The sequence below is a fragment of the Erinaceus europaeus genome, chromosome 1, assembly GCF_950295315.1.
Source record: "Erinaceus europaeus chromosome 1, mEriEur2.1, whole genome shotgun sequence".
NCBI lineage: Eukaryota > Metazoa > Chordata > Mammalia > Eulipotyphla > Erinaceidae > Erinaceus > Erinaceus europaeus.
The window spans coordinates 96,243,465-96,259,255 of record NC_080162.1 but is presented as its reverse complement, the minus strand read 5'-3'; the positions used below and the strand labels follow the sequence as shown (position 1 = coordinate 96,259,255).

The following is a 15,791-nucleotide window of genomic DNA, read 5'->3' as shown; positions in this document are numbered from 1 at the left end:
GCTATTTACATGAACTCTCTTACAAGAAGGATATTCTTATTTTTCCTATGTTAATAAGAAACTGTGTCAAAAGCCTGCAGGCAGCCAGTTATACAAATCTTTAGCACTAAAACCTCATTATTGTTGTTATTATTATTATTATATTGGTCCTCTTTTAAAAGTATGGGTAAATAGAAGAGGCAATAGTAAATATCGTAACAATTTTTTAATATTTATTTATTTATTTATTCCCTTTTGTTGCCCTTGTTGTTTTATTGTTGTAGTTACTGTTGTTGTTATTGATGTCATCGTTGTTGGATAGGACAGAGAGAAGTGGAGAGAGGAAGGGAAGACAGAGAGGGGGGGAGAAAGACACCTGCAGACCTGCTTTACCACTTGTGAGGTGACCTCTGCAGGTGGGGAGCCAGGGGCTCGAACCCGGAGCTCGAACCGGGATCCTTACACCCGATGGTCCTTGTGCTTTGTGCCAACCTGTGCTTAACCTGCTGTGCTACCACCTGAATTACAAATCTTAACAATAGAAGCATATACTTCTAGATGGTCAATTATATTCCTTCTATCACAAAAGCTATAGTTTCTTCATTCTCAAAATTGCATGGTTCATACTCAATATTTTTATTTTGAATTTTTTAAATTCTTCTATTTGATAAGACTGAGTGAAATTGACAGGGAACAGAGACAGACAGAGACCTGCAGCCCTGCTTCACTGCTCATGAAGCATCCTCCAGCAGGTAGGAGGACTGAGGGCTTGAGCCTTTGTCCTTGAGCATAACAATGTGTGCACTCAACCAGGTGTGCCACTGCCTGGCCCTCTGTAAGCAGTATTTTCAGAACGGTTTTGCCCTTTTTATGTACCCCTATGTTCATAGCTGCATTATTCACAATAGCCAAAGAGTGGACACAATGTAAATGTCCATTGACAGATGACTAAAGAAGTTATGGGATATATATTCCATGGAATACTACTCTACAATAAAAACAGATGATATTGTTTCCTTTAGGACACCCAGTAGAGCACTTGGCTTTGCCATGCATGAGACCCTGGGTTTGAGCCCGATGAAAGCACCAGGGAGCTCTAATCACAATGAAGCAGTGCTGTGATATTTCTCCTCTTTCTGTTGTGGGGAAAGGGCCCACTGTCTGGGAAGTCCAAGCCATTATTTCCATGAGAGTCTAAGCAGGTTGACCATGAGTACCTCCCCCTCCTTGGGTGGGGTAGGCGCATTAGGCAGGTCCTCCTGACCTCATGAATTTATGATGAATGGGCTTTTCCAGATGGGATACCATCAAAGGGATGCTCCCCCATCCCTTTGAACTAGGCCATAAATTACTGTGTATGGCCAACCTGTAATCCACTGCAAGTATCCTGGCTTTGTTTAACTGTCCCCTCCCCACACCCCTCTCCTCCAACTCCCCCCCCCCACACACACACACACACACACCGCCCAGAGGTGCTTCTCTCTTAGAGAAAAAGGCCTACCTAGGCTTTGTGAGCTCATGACCAGATCCTGTATGGTAACTTCCCAGCTAAGATCAAATACCTGACAGGTCAAGATTTAACTCTGCATTGTGTGTCTGACTTAATGATTACTTCAACCTTCTCTCTGAACCTTGGGTATATCTATCTGCTTGTGTCCCCCAATAAACAAGTTGTCCATGAGGCTTCTCTCAGAGCTGGCTGTGTGCTTCCTTCCTCTCTGTGCATGTCACCCTCATCAACAGGGCCCCCTAGGACTCTCAGGAGCCGCTCCATCTCCGCCACCAGTGGCCAGGGAGATGAAGGTTACTCTGTCCCTTTCTACCCCTTTCCCAAATAAAAAATGGAAAAGGAATGCTGGGGAAGTCTCTCAGCAGAGGTACTTTTTCAGGGCATCATGAACACACACACATTCTTATAACATTACTAAGGCAATTTTTCTTCATAGTGTTTTTGTTTTTAAATAGACAGAGAGAAGCAGAGAGAATGTGAAAGAGACCACAGCACCCACACTTCTTTCAATATGGTGGGGACCAGGATTGAACCTGGGTCATGCACACAGCAAAACAGCACTATACAAGCGAACTGTTTGACTGGCTCAATTTGGTGGCCAGCTGGGTAGAGCTCAGTGAGGGACTGATTTGTTGTCATTAGGGGGCGGTTGTTCCTCGTTGTCAGGCAGTAGGAGTGTTTATATTCCTTCATCCTACCACAGTCACTTCCCTGACCTGGCCAGGGATCTAGATTTACAGTTAACTCATTCATCCCTTGGCCCTCCATCCCTCACTCCCATACATCCTACTCCTCACCCTGCCCACCACACCTGTGGACAAGACAGGTCCTTAGTAAAACATGGCACAGGTGCCTGGCTTCTAAATTTTCAGTTCCCCAAATGCTTTTCTAGGGCTTACTTTCCACTTGGTCTATTATGCCTTCAACCCAGCCACGTGGCTCTGTGTTTGTCAACAGCATTTCCTCTCACTGCTTGCCCCATATTACAAAGAGGGAATCATGCGCCATGTGGCAATAACAGGACAGCTAGATTTCCCATGACTCCTGTGCTGCACTTGCTCCTGTCCTGGACATCCCTAGCCATCACAGGGCTGTGTGACCATGAGTACAAACCTGGGAGCCAGAGTACTGAGAGCTTGGTTCACCTACACTCCACCAGTCATGCTGCCTCCTGAAAGTTGGCACCAGACCACACATCCCTATCTGCCACGCCTACTTGGCATCACCCAGCATTCTAATATTGGCTAATCTGATTGAAGTCAAGTGATCCCTCAGTGTCACTTTAATTTGGTTTCTCTAAAGAGTCTGAACATCTCTTTATATGCCTGTTAGCCTTTTGAATTTCCTCTTCAGTGAACTATTTATAACCTCTGCTCATTTTTTCTTGCTTGTCATTTTCCTGTTGCTGTGGGAAGCCTATATCCCACAAATGGGTCCCTTGTTGGTTTTAAAAATTGCAAATATCTTCTTCCAACCTATTTTTCTTATAAATTAGTTCATAACTTACATTCTTTTTTGGTCATGAAAATGTATAATGAATATTTTCCATGCCATTTAAGATTCTCTTTGTGTTCATCTTTAATAGCTGTGTGGTGGCTGTCGAGCCATGTTGATCATTTATTTAACTAATTCCCCACACTAAGGCACTGAAGTAGTCTCCAATTATCACTAGTATAAACAGTACTGTAATGACAGACTTTAAATCTTGCCATATATCCATCACCAAAGAACAGATTGTCATGCGCTTTTTTTCATTTCTAAAAAAGGAAACATAAAGTTGTATTCTACAACTTAAAGACACCACTATCTCTTTCAAGACAAAATGTATGAAATGGAAGTGATTATGCTTAGTGAAATTAGTAAGGAGGTGAAAGACAGTTTTGCTCATTTGTAGATTCAGATAACTGAAATACATGAACTTGGAAAAAAAGGGGGGAGGAGATAGTCACTCTAAGACTTTGTGATAATTCTGGAGGCTATGGGAGGGGGGATATGGACCTTTGAAATCTAGAAAAAAATAAAATCACTAATAAAAATGTGATGATTAAGAAGTGTTGATGATATGCAGGTGGATCCAAATTATTGTCTGGGGAGATGATGTCATGGCTGGAAGAAGGACCAGAAAGCTGGATCAGGGAAGAGAATAGCTCCTTAATATGGGAAAGGGGTATAAATATTGTTGACTGTAAACCCATCGATGTGATATGATCTGGGGCCCATATTCAGCTTAGGAGCTTATGTGACCTCTGCATCCCTACAGATCTGAGCTCACATTCTGTGATCATCAGTAGGAACATTTCAAGCTGCCCCAATATCGACCCATCTTCCTCAGGCATAGTATAGAGTATGTTGTTCATCCTCCCTTCAGAGGATGGACCATTCTCTACAATTGTTGATCCAATTTGAGGGCAGGGTCCTATGGGGGGCCCACAAAGGGGTCTATTTTGTTGTTCCTGATAGAGATGACCAGTAACAATGGAGAGAGGGATTTATTCGAAGTCTAGGCCCATCATGTCTATTTGGGAATCTCAGAACTCCTAGAATAGAGCCCCAGCTGATGGAATGACCTGATAGTAACTAATGAGTCACTGTTAAAGTATGCCAGTCTCTACTCCTTACTCAGCTTTTGCAGTCCTTGCATGTCAGATTTCAGGCTCAGGAGGAAAAAAAGAAGGAAGGAAGGAAGGAAGGAAGGAAGGAAGGAAGGAAGGAAGGAAGGAAAGAAAGAGAGAGAGAAAGAAAGAAAAAAAGAAAGAAAGAAGAAAGAAAGAAAGAAAGAAAGAAAGAAAGAAAGAAAGAAAGAAAGAAGGAAGGAAAGAAAGGGGGGTCAGGTAGTAGCACACCGGGTTAAGCGCAGGTGGCAGAAAGCGCAAGGACCAACATAAGGATCTTGGTTCAAGCCCCTGGCTCCCCACCTGCAGGGGGGTCCCTTCACAGGCTGTGATGCAGGTCTGCAGGTGTCTATCTTTCTCACCCCTCTGCCTTCCCCTCCTCTCTCCATTTCTCTCTGTCCTATCTAACAACATCAACAACAACAACAACAATAACTACAACAACAATAAAAAACAAGAGCAACAAAAGGGAAAATAAATAATAATAAAAGAAAGCAAACAAAAACTAGTATAGCCACAGGCCCTTTGGAATATAAATAAAATATGCCTACTAGCTATTTACAAAACTTAGGACTCCCACCCCCCAACTCTTCATCTGCACTATTCCAGCCTTTAGGTTCATGATTGGTCAACAATTTGTGTGACTTTATATATTAACTCTCTTTTCAGCCACCAGGTTCCAGGTGCTAGTATGATGTTGACCAGACATCCTGGACAGACAACCCCACCAATGTGTCCTGGAGCTTCGCTTCCTCGGAGCCCCACCCCACTAGGGAAAGAGAGAGACAGGCTGGGAGTATGGATTGACCTCTCAATGCCCTTGTTCAGTGGGGAAGCAATTACAGAAGCCAGACCTTCCACCGTCTGCATCCCACAATGACCTTGGGTCCATACTCCCAGAAGGTTAAAGAATAGGAAAGCTATCAAGGAACAGGAGGGAATATGGAGTTCTGGTGGTGGGAATTATATGGAGTTGTACCCCGCTTATCCTATGGTTTTGTCAATGTTTCCTTTTTATAAATAAAAAAGCAGGAAAAAAAACACTACACCCCACAATATCACTCTGTAAAAATTAAAGAGAGAAATATTACTTTGCAATCTCAGTAAAAGGGGTTGGCAACCTTATACGTAAAGGGTCCAAGAGTAAATGCTTGAGAACTCACAGGCTATACAGTTAGAATCATTTAATTTTCTGGGAGTATGGAATGACCTGTCAATGCCTATGTTCAGCAGGGAAGCAATTACAGAAGCCAGACCTTCCACCTTCTGCCTGCATCCCACAATGACCTTGGGTCCATACTCCCAGAGGATTAAAGAATAGGAAAGCTATCAGGGGAGGGTAGGGGATATGGAGTTCTGGTGGTGGGAGTTGTGTGGAGTTGTACCCTCTTATCCTATGGTTTTGTCAATGTTTCCTTTTTATAAATAAAAAAAAGAAAGAAAGAAAAGAATCACTTAATTTTGAACTTGTAGTGTCTGTCAGTAACAGATAACATGTGAACAAATGGATATGACTGTGTTCCAATAAAACTTTACTCATAAAAACAAACAAAAAAAAAGTGTTGCTAAGGGGGCCAGGCAGTAAGTAGCACATGGGTTAAGTGCACAGGGTGCAAAGCACAAGGATGGGAGTAAGTTTCCTGGTTCGAGCCCCCCGCTCCCCACCTACAGAGAGGTCGCTTCACAAGTGGTGAAGCTGGTCTGCAGATGTCTTCCCGTCCTCTCTCAATTTCTCTCTGTCCTATCCAACAGCAAAAGCAACAACAACAATAATAATAACAACAAAATGATAAACAACAAGGGCAACAAAAGGGAAAAAATAGCCTCCAGGAGCAGTGGATTCATAGTGCAGACACTGATGATTCCCTGGTGGTCTAGTGTCTAGGATTCATAGTGCAGGCACTGAATCCCAGCAGTAACCCTAGAGGCAAAAAAAAGAAGTGTTGATGTTAATACAAAGGGCACTCCAATAAAAGACCTAAATATTTCATGAAAAGTAGGATAATAGGATCTAAAGTTTAGTATTAAATTTTCAAGTTATTTATTTTTGCAAAGTTAAGCCTTTGCACTGCTTCAGGCCTCCCTTTTCATTCAGAAAGACAGACAGACACAGAGACCACAGCACCAGAGCATCTACCAGTTCAGTAGTACCTTCCACTGGGGATTAGGGCTGTGTGCCTGCCAAGGAACATGCCCTACCTGGTGAGCTAACTCTTCAGGTCTAATTTCCAGGCTCTTGACATGTTTCCACACAGTCTCTCTCCACTTCCTTGGTTATATATCCTTTTTTCATTCTTGCTGACTTGATAGGTTAAAAACAGAAGAAAACAAACCTACAGCTTCACACTCTACATTTTGTTGTAATGTGTTTCTGCTGCCCTGTGAGGCTTCTGGTGGTAGTCTGCTGGATCAGACAGCAGGTGGTCTCATTCCAGGAGTTTCCAGAAGGAGATCTCAGTTGCTACCCAAAGCTTTACTCCTATGAGCCACATGGCTACTAAGTGTTAGTTCTGTGGAGGAAAGCCCTTGTGTCTACATCAAGACTTGGCCCGGAGTAAATAAACAGTCATATGTTACTGTATAAATGAACAAGTAAATAAAGTAATCAAAATACTGATGGCACCCAACTCACTCTCTTTTATCCAGACTCACTTCCTAAGCAAGTTCCTCTTATTCTTTCCAAGATTTCAACTTGAATTTTCCTCAGACTCTGAAAGTCGGTATGTCCCAATCATGCCTCCATCCCGTGACTAAGAAGAGTCATCCCAAACCAGCATGGACATCCTAGCCCACAGATGGCTACAAGAGTCAGTCTAAACATTGTCTTTGTCACCTAAGTCATCTTGTGACTGCACCTGCAGGCACAACTAATTGATTCATTCAGCCACACAGGTCTGAGGGCTTGCTAACATGCCACATTTTTAGGGTCAGTAGGTGAAAAGTCAGAGGGGTTATGGGAGTAAATGTGAATAAGCTTTCATGGGGGAATTTGGCTGAAAACTCCCAGGGAAATATCTGAAACCACTTCAGATCTCCTCTGAAGCTAAAGGGCCATGTTTATTGAAGTGAAACACTTGAATCACATTCCCTTTAATAGTCAGAGATTTTTGAAAGAACATAATTTTGAATAAATGGGGATCTGTGAAATCCCAAGAGGAAGTCCTCTGACCCAAGCATCAGACTGTGGCTGCCTACTTCATCCCCACTCCTATCTTCCTACCCACCACCTTAGGGTTGCTTCATTATGAACTGTAAAAGGAAGGGTACAAAAGACGAGAATAGGGAGTTGGGCAGTAGTGCAGCAAGTTAAGTGCACGTGGCACGAAGCACAAGGACCGGTGTAAGGATCCCGGTTCGAGCCCCTGGCTCCCCACCTGCAGGGGACTAACTAACTTAAGTGGTGAAGCAGGTCTGCAGATGTCTATCTTTTTCTCCCACCTTCTGTCTTCCCTTCCTCTCTCCATTTCTCTCTGTCCTATCCAACAATGATGACATCAATACCAACAATAATAACTACAACAATACAACAACAAGGACAACAAGAGGGAATGAAGAAGAAGAAGAAGAAGAAGGAGAAGGAGAAGAAGGAGAAGAAGGAGAAGAAGGAGGAGGAGAATGACAGACTCTCAAGAGCAGTCAGGAGCCATACTTAGCCATTTTATTATCAAAAGTGTCCTCTGGACCAGGGAGATCACTCACTGGGTAGGGTGTACGCTTTGCCACTCATGAGGTCCACATCCTAGCCCTGGCACCATATGGGAGATGTTATGGCACCAGAGAAGCTCTAGTACTATGGTGGTTCTTCCTCTTTGTCTCTATCTGAATGAAAAAGATGCCCAAAGCAGTGAAAGCATACACAAGAGTGGACTCACTTCCATAAACAAACAAACAAACAAGCAAAGTGTCTCCTATAGGTACCAACACTCTCTTATCTTGAGCAGAAAGGGCCAAGTTGAGGGTAAGGGTCCTTGAAGATCCAAGGCTGGGAATAGAGTAAGACATGTACCTGCAGCATAAAATTTAAGGAAACACCAAAAACCTCAGTAGAGAACATTTTACAAGAATTTTAATAATATTATAATATTGCCAAATTAGAACTAATATCAAAAAATCCATGCTGAGCAAAATATTGAAATTTTTGAAATCAGAATCCACTCCTGCAGTTGTTTGGTCTTGCCCCACTGGCCTTCCTCTATGAAAACTGGAGCTGAGAGCATTTTCATAAAAAGCAAGTTAAACAATCAACACCCTAGAGGCCAGGCAGTGGCCCACCTGGTTAAGTACACACATTACGGTGTGCAAGAACCCAAATTCAAGCCTCTGGTCCCCACCTGCAGGGGGAAAGCTTCAGGAATGATGAAATAGAGCAAGTGTCTCTCCTGTCTCTTTCCCTCTCTAGCTTCCCTCCCTTCTCAGTTCCTCACTGTATCTATCTAGTAAATAAATATGTAAATAATACAAATCAATACCTCCAAGCTTCAGACTTCTTTTTCTTTTAATTTTGCGAGTGACCTAACATTAATTTACAAAATTATAAGATAACAGGGGTATAATTCTGCACTGTTCCCACCATCAGAGCTCTATGTCCCCATTCCCTCCATTGGAAGCTATAGTAGGTAGGACTCTCCCAAGGCTGCAGATATGTGTTGACTATTATTTCTATAACTATCTGTCTATATTTTTATATATTTGCCCTTTTTTTTTTATTCCTATGGTCCTGCTCTCTTTTCCCTTCCAAATCAAACCCACACCTATTACTACTTCCAAATGTGACTTCCTCTTTTCCTCCTCTTCTCCGGATCCAGATGGAGTCGGATTCAGAATCCCTAACAGTTCTCTCCCTCTGGGAGTATGGATCAAAATAATAATAATAAGTATTATTATTATTACTGTTATTATTATTTTGCCTCCAGGTTATTGCTGGGGCTCAGTGCCTGCACTACAAATCCACTGCTCCTGGAGGCCATCTTTTTTCCATTGTTGCTATTGTTATTGTTGTTGCTGCTGCTGCTGTTGGTGGTGGATAGGACAGAGAGAAATTGAGAAAGAAGGGGAAGACAGAGAGAGGGAGAGAGACAAGCACCTGCAGACCTGCTTCACTGCTAGCAGGTGGGGAACAGGGGGCTCGAACCAGTATCCTTGTGCCAGTCCCTGTGCTTCGCACTATGTGCAATTAACCCAGTGTGCTACCACCACCACCCTACCCCCCCAAATTATTTTTTAAGGAGAAGAAGGTAGAGGTCTGGCTTCTGTAACTGCTTCTCCACTGAACATGGGCCTTGACCCATATCCTGTTTCTCTCTTTTCTTCTCTTTTTTTTTTTTTACTATCTTTATTTTATATGATACAGATAGTGAGAAATCAAGAGGGAAGGGGGTGATAGAGAGGAGAGAAACAGAGAGACACCTGCAGCCCTGCTTTACCACTTGCAAAGCTTTTCCCCCATAGGTGAGGGACCAAGGGCTCAAGCCCAGGTTCTTGTACACTTTAATGTGTGCATTTAACCAGGTGCGCCACTACATGGCCTCCACAGCTCCATTTCTATCTTTCCTTAGTGGGGTAGGTCTCTGAAGAGGTGAGGTTCTGGGAAACATTGGTGAGGTCATCTTCCCAGGAAAGTCAGGATGATATCGTGGTAGCATCTGCAACTTGGTCAAGTCTGGGACTTCTTTAGAAGCCACACACACTCTGGGGTGAGACTGCTCAGGTTTAGTTTTGATGGTCTTATATTCTTGATACTTTTTGCTTTTGAAATAATTTATTTAAATTTAAGGAAATGTAAGTTCAAATCACATTATTAATACCAGCACACACTTACTAGCTTGCCTTTGGTATGAAACTGTTTACCCTAGAATCTTACAACCTTATAAACCACTGTTAAGTCACCAATAATATTTTTAAATAAATTACAAAAACAAAAAGTATCAAGAAGTTCTAACAAGGAGGCACAGCGAATATAACTCTCATCTTATGCTGAGTGGCCAGTCACATACTATGTTATTCCACTTATATAACATTATAGAAAAGGCCATTTATTTTATTTTATGTGTCACTAGGGTTATCACTGGAGCTTTGTGCCTGCATCATTCCACTACTCTGGCTGCCTATTTTGTTGTCTTTGCTCTAGATTAAGAGTAAGAGGAAAATAGAGATAGAGAAGGAGAGATAGAGAAAAAGAGAGACACCACAGTGCTACTCCACTGCTTGTGAAGATTAACCCCTGTAGATGCTCCCATGTGAGGGTGTGGTCCTTGAACCCAAGTCCTCGTGCATAGTAGAAAAAAACAATTTAAAAGTGCCATAAATATCTCAGTGGTTACCAAGGACAGGGAGTAGGAGGCTGGCTACACAGGGAGGTAACTTTGGGACTGATGGAAGCATTCACTTTCTAGACTGTGGTGGTGGCCATACAACCTACACTCTACATTAATCAAAAAAGGCACAACAGAACAGGCAAAATAGTCTGTATGTAAATTGCACCTAGTAAATCTGATTTATTTTTTAAAAAATCTGATGGATAAAAAGTACCAACATATGTATATATTTCCACCAGGGTTATCACTGAGGCTCGGTGCCTGTACAATGAATCCACCTCTCTTGGGGGCCATTTTCCTGGTTTTTCTTTTTCCTTTGATAGGAGAAATAGAAATTGAGAAGAGAGGGGAAGATAGGGAGTGAGAAAGAGAAACATCTGCATCTCCGCTTCATCACTCCTGCAGATGGGAAATGGGAGACTGAAACCCAGAGATCCGTGTGCATGGTAATATGTGCATTTAATCCAGTGTGGTACTGCCCAGTCCCCAAAAGAGTACTGATATTAAAACAAGGTAGCTAGAAGTTTTAGTTCCTTTACCTGTTTACATTTGTTATGCCAGATTAAATAGGTGCTACCTATTTCATCAGAGGAATAATATCCCTCACTTCACCATGGCTTTGCTTACTTCAGTTCACAACAACACCCCAAAAGGGATTAAACAGTCACTGCATTTTTTCTTCTTATCCTACTACACTGTGCAAACTGCTGCTTCAAAGCTCCTGAAATCTGGTTGGCCTTCCAGAGAGAGCCTGAGTCTATGCAGCCCTCTGGGATGTATGTTCTGGGCCTGGGTCACTGTATAGGGTCCTGCTGCATGAGACTTCTCTTCTGTCTCCTGCTGGGCTGTCCACTAAGTCTAATCAATCCCAGGTTTTCTCATAAATACGAGCCAGGAACTAGACATCAGGACACTAGTCTTAGAGGTGCAGGCCGGGAGTGCAAAGAGACAAAGCTAGAGGTGAGCACTGGGTCACTGAGTACAAAGGGTGGAAACCACAAGCAGGAGCATTGTCCCCAAGAACATGGCCCCAAATGCAAAAACAGGACCACAGGCAGAAGATATCATGAGAAGGGCAGGTTTGAAAAGAGCAGCCCTGCAGGCAGTGGCAGAAAGAACAGGAGTGAGAGGTACCAGAGGTGCCCTGAGGGTCCCTGTCACCCAGCTCCAGGGTGAGGATCAGAGACTCACCTGGCAACAGCTGCAACCCCATCAAGAGAACCTGTGTCCTTACCTCCAATCTCAGTCAAGGCTGAAAGTCAACAGGCCACGCACAGCAGGACCTGCCGTCCTACAACCTGCCTCCAATTACTCAGAAGGAGGAGACAGCAAATGTTGTTTTCAGGTCAGAAACCCCTCCCCACGCTAAAGACTCAGATGGAGACTCCAGTTGGAAGGAACCAGACAGGTGGGGCAGAACCTCCCACCGGCCTCAATGCTTCCTTTTTCTGCCTCCAGTCCATGCATTCCCAGCCAGCTCACACCTCTGTGGTTTTTGCAACAGCTGCAAAATACAGGAACTCACAGTGTCATGCGGAAGGAGCCTGGTTTTGTATCTCGATATGTGTACTGACTTCCATATTGTCAAAAATGGCTGGGGAGCAGTTCTCTTGGCCATATTATCAAAACTTGAGCTAGGATAGAGCATTAAACTAGAAGCCCAGTCTCTTCCCAACCCCATATCAGAAGTCTCTCCAATATGAGAGCTAATCTGCAAGTCTATCTACACCAAAACACAAGGAAACATTGCTTTAATATAAATGACTGTAGTTAAATGAGCAGCTACTAACAGAGCCATCAAAGTTCTCCTGTTGTAGAGAACAGGACTTGTAATGGTGGTCCTTATGTACCAATAATATACACAAATGTCAATTTATAATGATACATAGATGAAACTTATAATGCAATGTTACTTCAGTAAATTATTATTTTTGCCAGAGCACTGCTCAGCTCTGGCTTATGGTGGTGTGGGAGATTAAACCTAGAACCTTAATGCCTCAGATATGAGAGTCTTTATGCATAACCCTCATGGTATCTCCCTCTCAAAAAATAATCTGACAAGGAAAACATTACTTCCATTATTCGGGTGATAAATATCAGAGTAAGTAAAATCCAGAATAAACAGTTAACTTAGCTGAAATAAAACTAATAAGTAAGTGAAGCCCTGGAGATGACATAGTAGCTAGAGCATTGGACTTGAAAATATGAAGTTCTGAGTAAGATCCCTCACGTTACATGTGCCAGAGTGATGCTCTAGTTTTCTCTCTTGTGCTAATAATTAAAGAAAAATCACAAGCATCAGAATCAAGGTTAAGTGCACACTTTTTTTATTTCATTTTATTTTATTTTTTAAAGATATTTTATTTCATTTTAATTAGAGAGAGAGAGAAACCGAGAGAAAGACCACTGCTCAGCTCTGGTTTATGGTTGGGCTGGGGATTGAATCTGAGACCTCAGAGCCTCAGGCATGAAAGTCTTTTGCATAACCATTATGCTGTCTCCCCAGCCCCTTTTTTACTGTTTTTATTACCTTTATTTACTGAATAGAGACAGCCAGAAATCAAGAGGGAAGGGGAAGGTAGAAAGGAAGAGAGACAGACACCTGAAGCCCTGCTTCACAACTCACAAAGCTTTCCCCCTGCAGGTGGGGAGTGGGGGCTCGAACCCAGATCCTTACACATTGTAACATGTGCACTCATCAGTTGTGCCACCACTTGACCCCTTGCCCAAATTTTTCTGACTCCAAAACTCCTTATCATTTCCTCCTACTCTAGGTTGGCTGATACAGTGGTCACCAATGGTAAGAACACCTTAGAGACTTGACCAATTGAAAAGCATTATAGATACCATCAGGCAAGGGGATTCTGGCCAGACTTAACAAAGTTATTGGTGACCCCTGGCAGTAGTGTAGTCAAGCAACAAGCTCAAACTCATACTTTAAGCAAATAGGCCCAGAACAGAAACTAAGTGGTTCCTCTGTCCTCCCAGAGAAGAGCTGGTCCCTAGGAGTCAGGGGCCAACATTCAGTTATCCTAGGCACAAAGTGTCTATACCAGCTGGTTAGTCACTCCAGAACTAATACTGGCAGCACACTCAGTACTAGGCCCTCACCTTCCAGGTGAAGCAGTCAAGACTGCTGCTCTACCCAGCTTTCTCTGTGTAATGGGCTCTTTGATTAGTAAGCTAGTCAGGAGCAGAACTGCCCCAGTACAACCCTGGAAAACTCATAGAGAAGCAAGAGAACCAGCAAGAGGAACAGGGTTGGGCAAAGGCTTCTGGAAATATGGAAGTACAGAGAAGGCTCATGGTCTTGCCTGGGAAACAGCATGGTAGTCTAAGGAAGCATCTCGGAATAAAATATATAGCTCCCTGATGGGTACTAAAAGATAAAGTGCCTTCAGACTGAGGCAGAAGTGGACAGACTCACCAGAAATTGTGCATGTTTGGAAACATGGGTAGGAGTCCACAGGCTAGAGTACAGGGAACAGAGGCAGGGTAAGGATATGTGCGATGAAGGAACCACACAGGCCAGTAATGTACCTGGTCCTCTCTGACAGAATAGTCCTGGACACCATTGTGAGACTCTTGGAAAGGAACAACATAGAGTACAGAGACCCCTATTAGATGCTGGGCCTACTCAGAGGGCCTACTCCTGCCTCCAGGTGGTTACAGTCTGGAAGGAGAGAAGGAAGAAGCTTCTGATGGGGTGTGAGATGGGGTGGAGTGACGGAGAAGGTACTAGGAGAGAAGGTATAAGTCCATGAGCAGGACAGAGACTGTCACTGTGTGAGATGAAGGTGAGAGGGAGTGATCAATGGGGCCAGGGGCTGTGTCACAACATTTTCTATCCAGATTCTGAGCTGCCCAAACTTCCCACCCAATTCTCCACCCTCCAATCCCAAGAAGGAATAAAACTGTACAATTTCCTCTATCTCCAGTCAAGGTGCAAGGGATTAAAATTGGTGTGGGGGAGGGGATGACATGTGGTGGTGTACCTGTTGAATGCACACATCACCATGCACAAGGACCTGGTTCAAGCCCCCACTAGCCATATCTAGGGAGGAAACTTTATGAGCACTAAAGCAGTGCTGCAAGCGTCTATCTCCCCCTCACTGTATCTCTCTCTCTAGCTTCTCAATTTCTCTCTGTCCTATCAAAAGAGAAAGACAGAAAGAATATTTTTAATCCTAGGATTGTTTAGCGGACACATCCTGTTTATCTTGTTAAATGTCAAGTAAAATATAGTAAAAAAATATCACTAATGAAATTTTGAAGGGAATCTGGAAGTATGCATTCTTGTTTGCTATGAATTCAGCATTGCTTAATGCTCATAGAATTGTGAAAGGAAGAATTACTGAATTAATTCTTAATTCTCATATATCATATATATCACAACAAAGGGCATAGCCCATCTCCATTACACACAGTTACTAGATTTATTGTCTCTCTCTATCCACTACTGTGCCAGGCTGATCTAGATCTAGAAGCTTCTGTTTTTATATTAATGAAAAAAGAGAGACACTTTCAGATGAATCTTTTCCTAGGATAATTTTTCAGCAAAATCCAGATCAAAGAAGCATAGCTGGAAGATAGGGAACTCAGCAATTGGAATGAGTCTCTTTGACCCATCAGGTCTCAGACACCACCTGTACTACATCTGGAATAGATGTTCCATAAGGTCCTGTTCACCAAAGAAGGTCTACTTTTCAGTGAGTCTCATGTCTAGAGCCCTCAAATTTGCCCCAAAGTCTGACTATCTGTTCAACTGGAATGAGAGTCCAACAAACTGGCAAATTTCTTGATGTGTCAGGAATATGTTCTTCCTCAGACCTAATTATGTTATGTGCCCAGGAGATGAGACAATGGTACCAAGGCGAATGGAAAGGAGCCAAGGAACACCAGTTTGTGCCATGTACAAGTGAGTGACATGGTTTCTCAGGGGCCTTCCCTCTGTGGGGTTTCTCCTGTCAACCTAAGGTGGACCCAGCACTGCTGCCAAAACTTTCTCCATCTCTTGCTCAGTCCTGTAATAGAAGGCTTCTCTGGGTGCAAAGCACAAGGGCCGGCTAAGGATCCTGTTCGAGCCCCCAGCTCCCCACCTGCAGAGGAGTCAGTGCGGTGAAACAGGTTTGCAGGTATCTGTCTTTCTCTCCCCCTCTCTGTCTTCCCCTCCTATCTCCATTTCTCTCTGTCCTATCCAACAACAACAGCTATGACAACAATAACAACTACAACAAGCACAGCAACAAGGACAACAAAAGGGGGGAAATGGCTTCCAGGAGCAGTGGATTCGTAGTGCAGGCACCGAGCCCCAGCAATAACCCTGGAGGCAAAAAGAAGGAGGAGGAGGAAGAGGAGGATGATGATGATGATGAG

At 43.2% G+C, this 15,791-nt stretch overlaps 1 protein-coding gene across 3 annotated transcripts in view; it reads right to left on the bottom strand.

Moving 5' to 3' along the window:
- Positions 1-15,791, bottom strand: part of WDFY4 (WDFY family member 4) — a 358,549-nt gene that overhangs the window by 330,862 nt on the left and 11,896 nt on the right. The gene's annotated exons all lie outside the window — the stretch shown is intronic.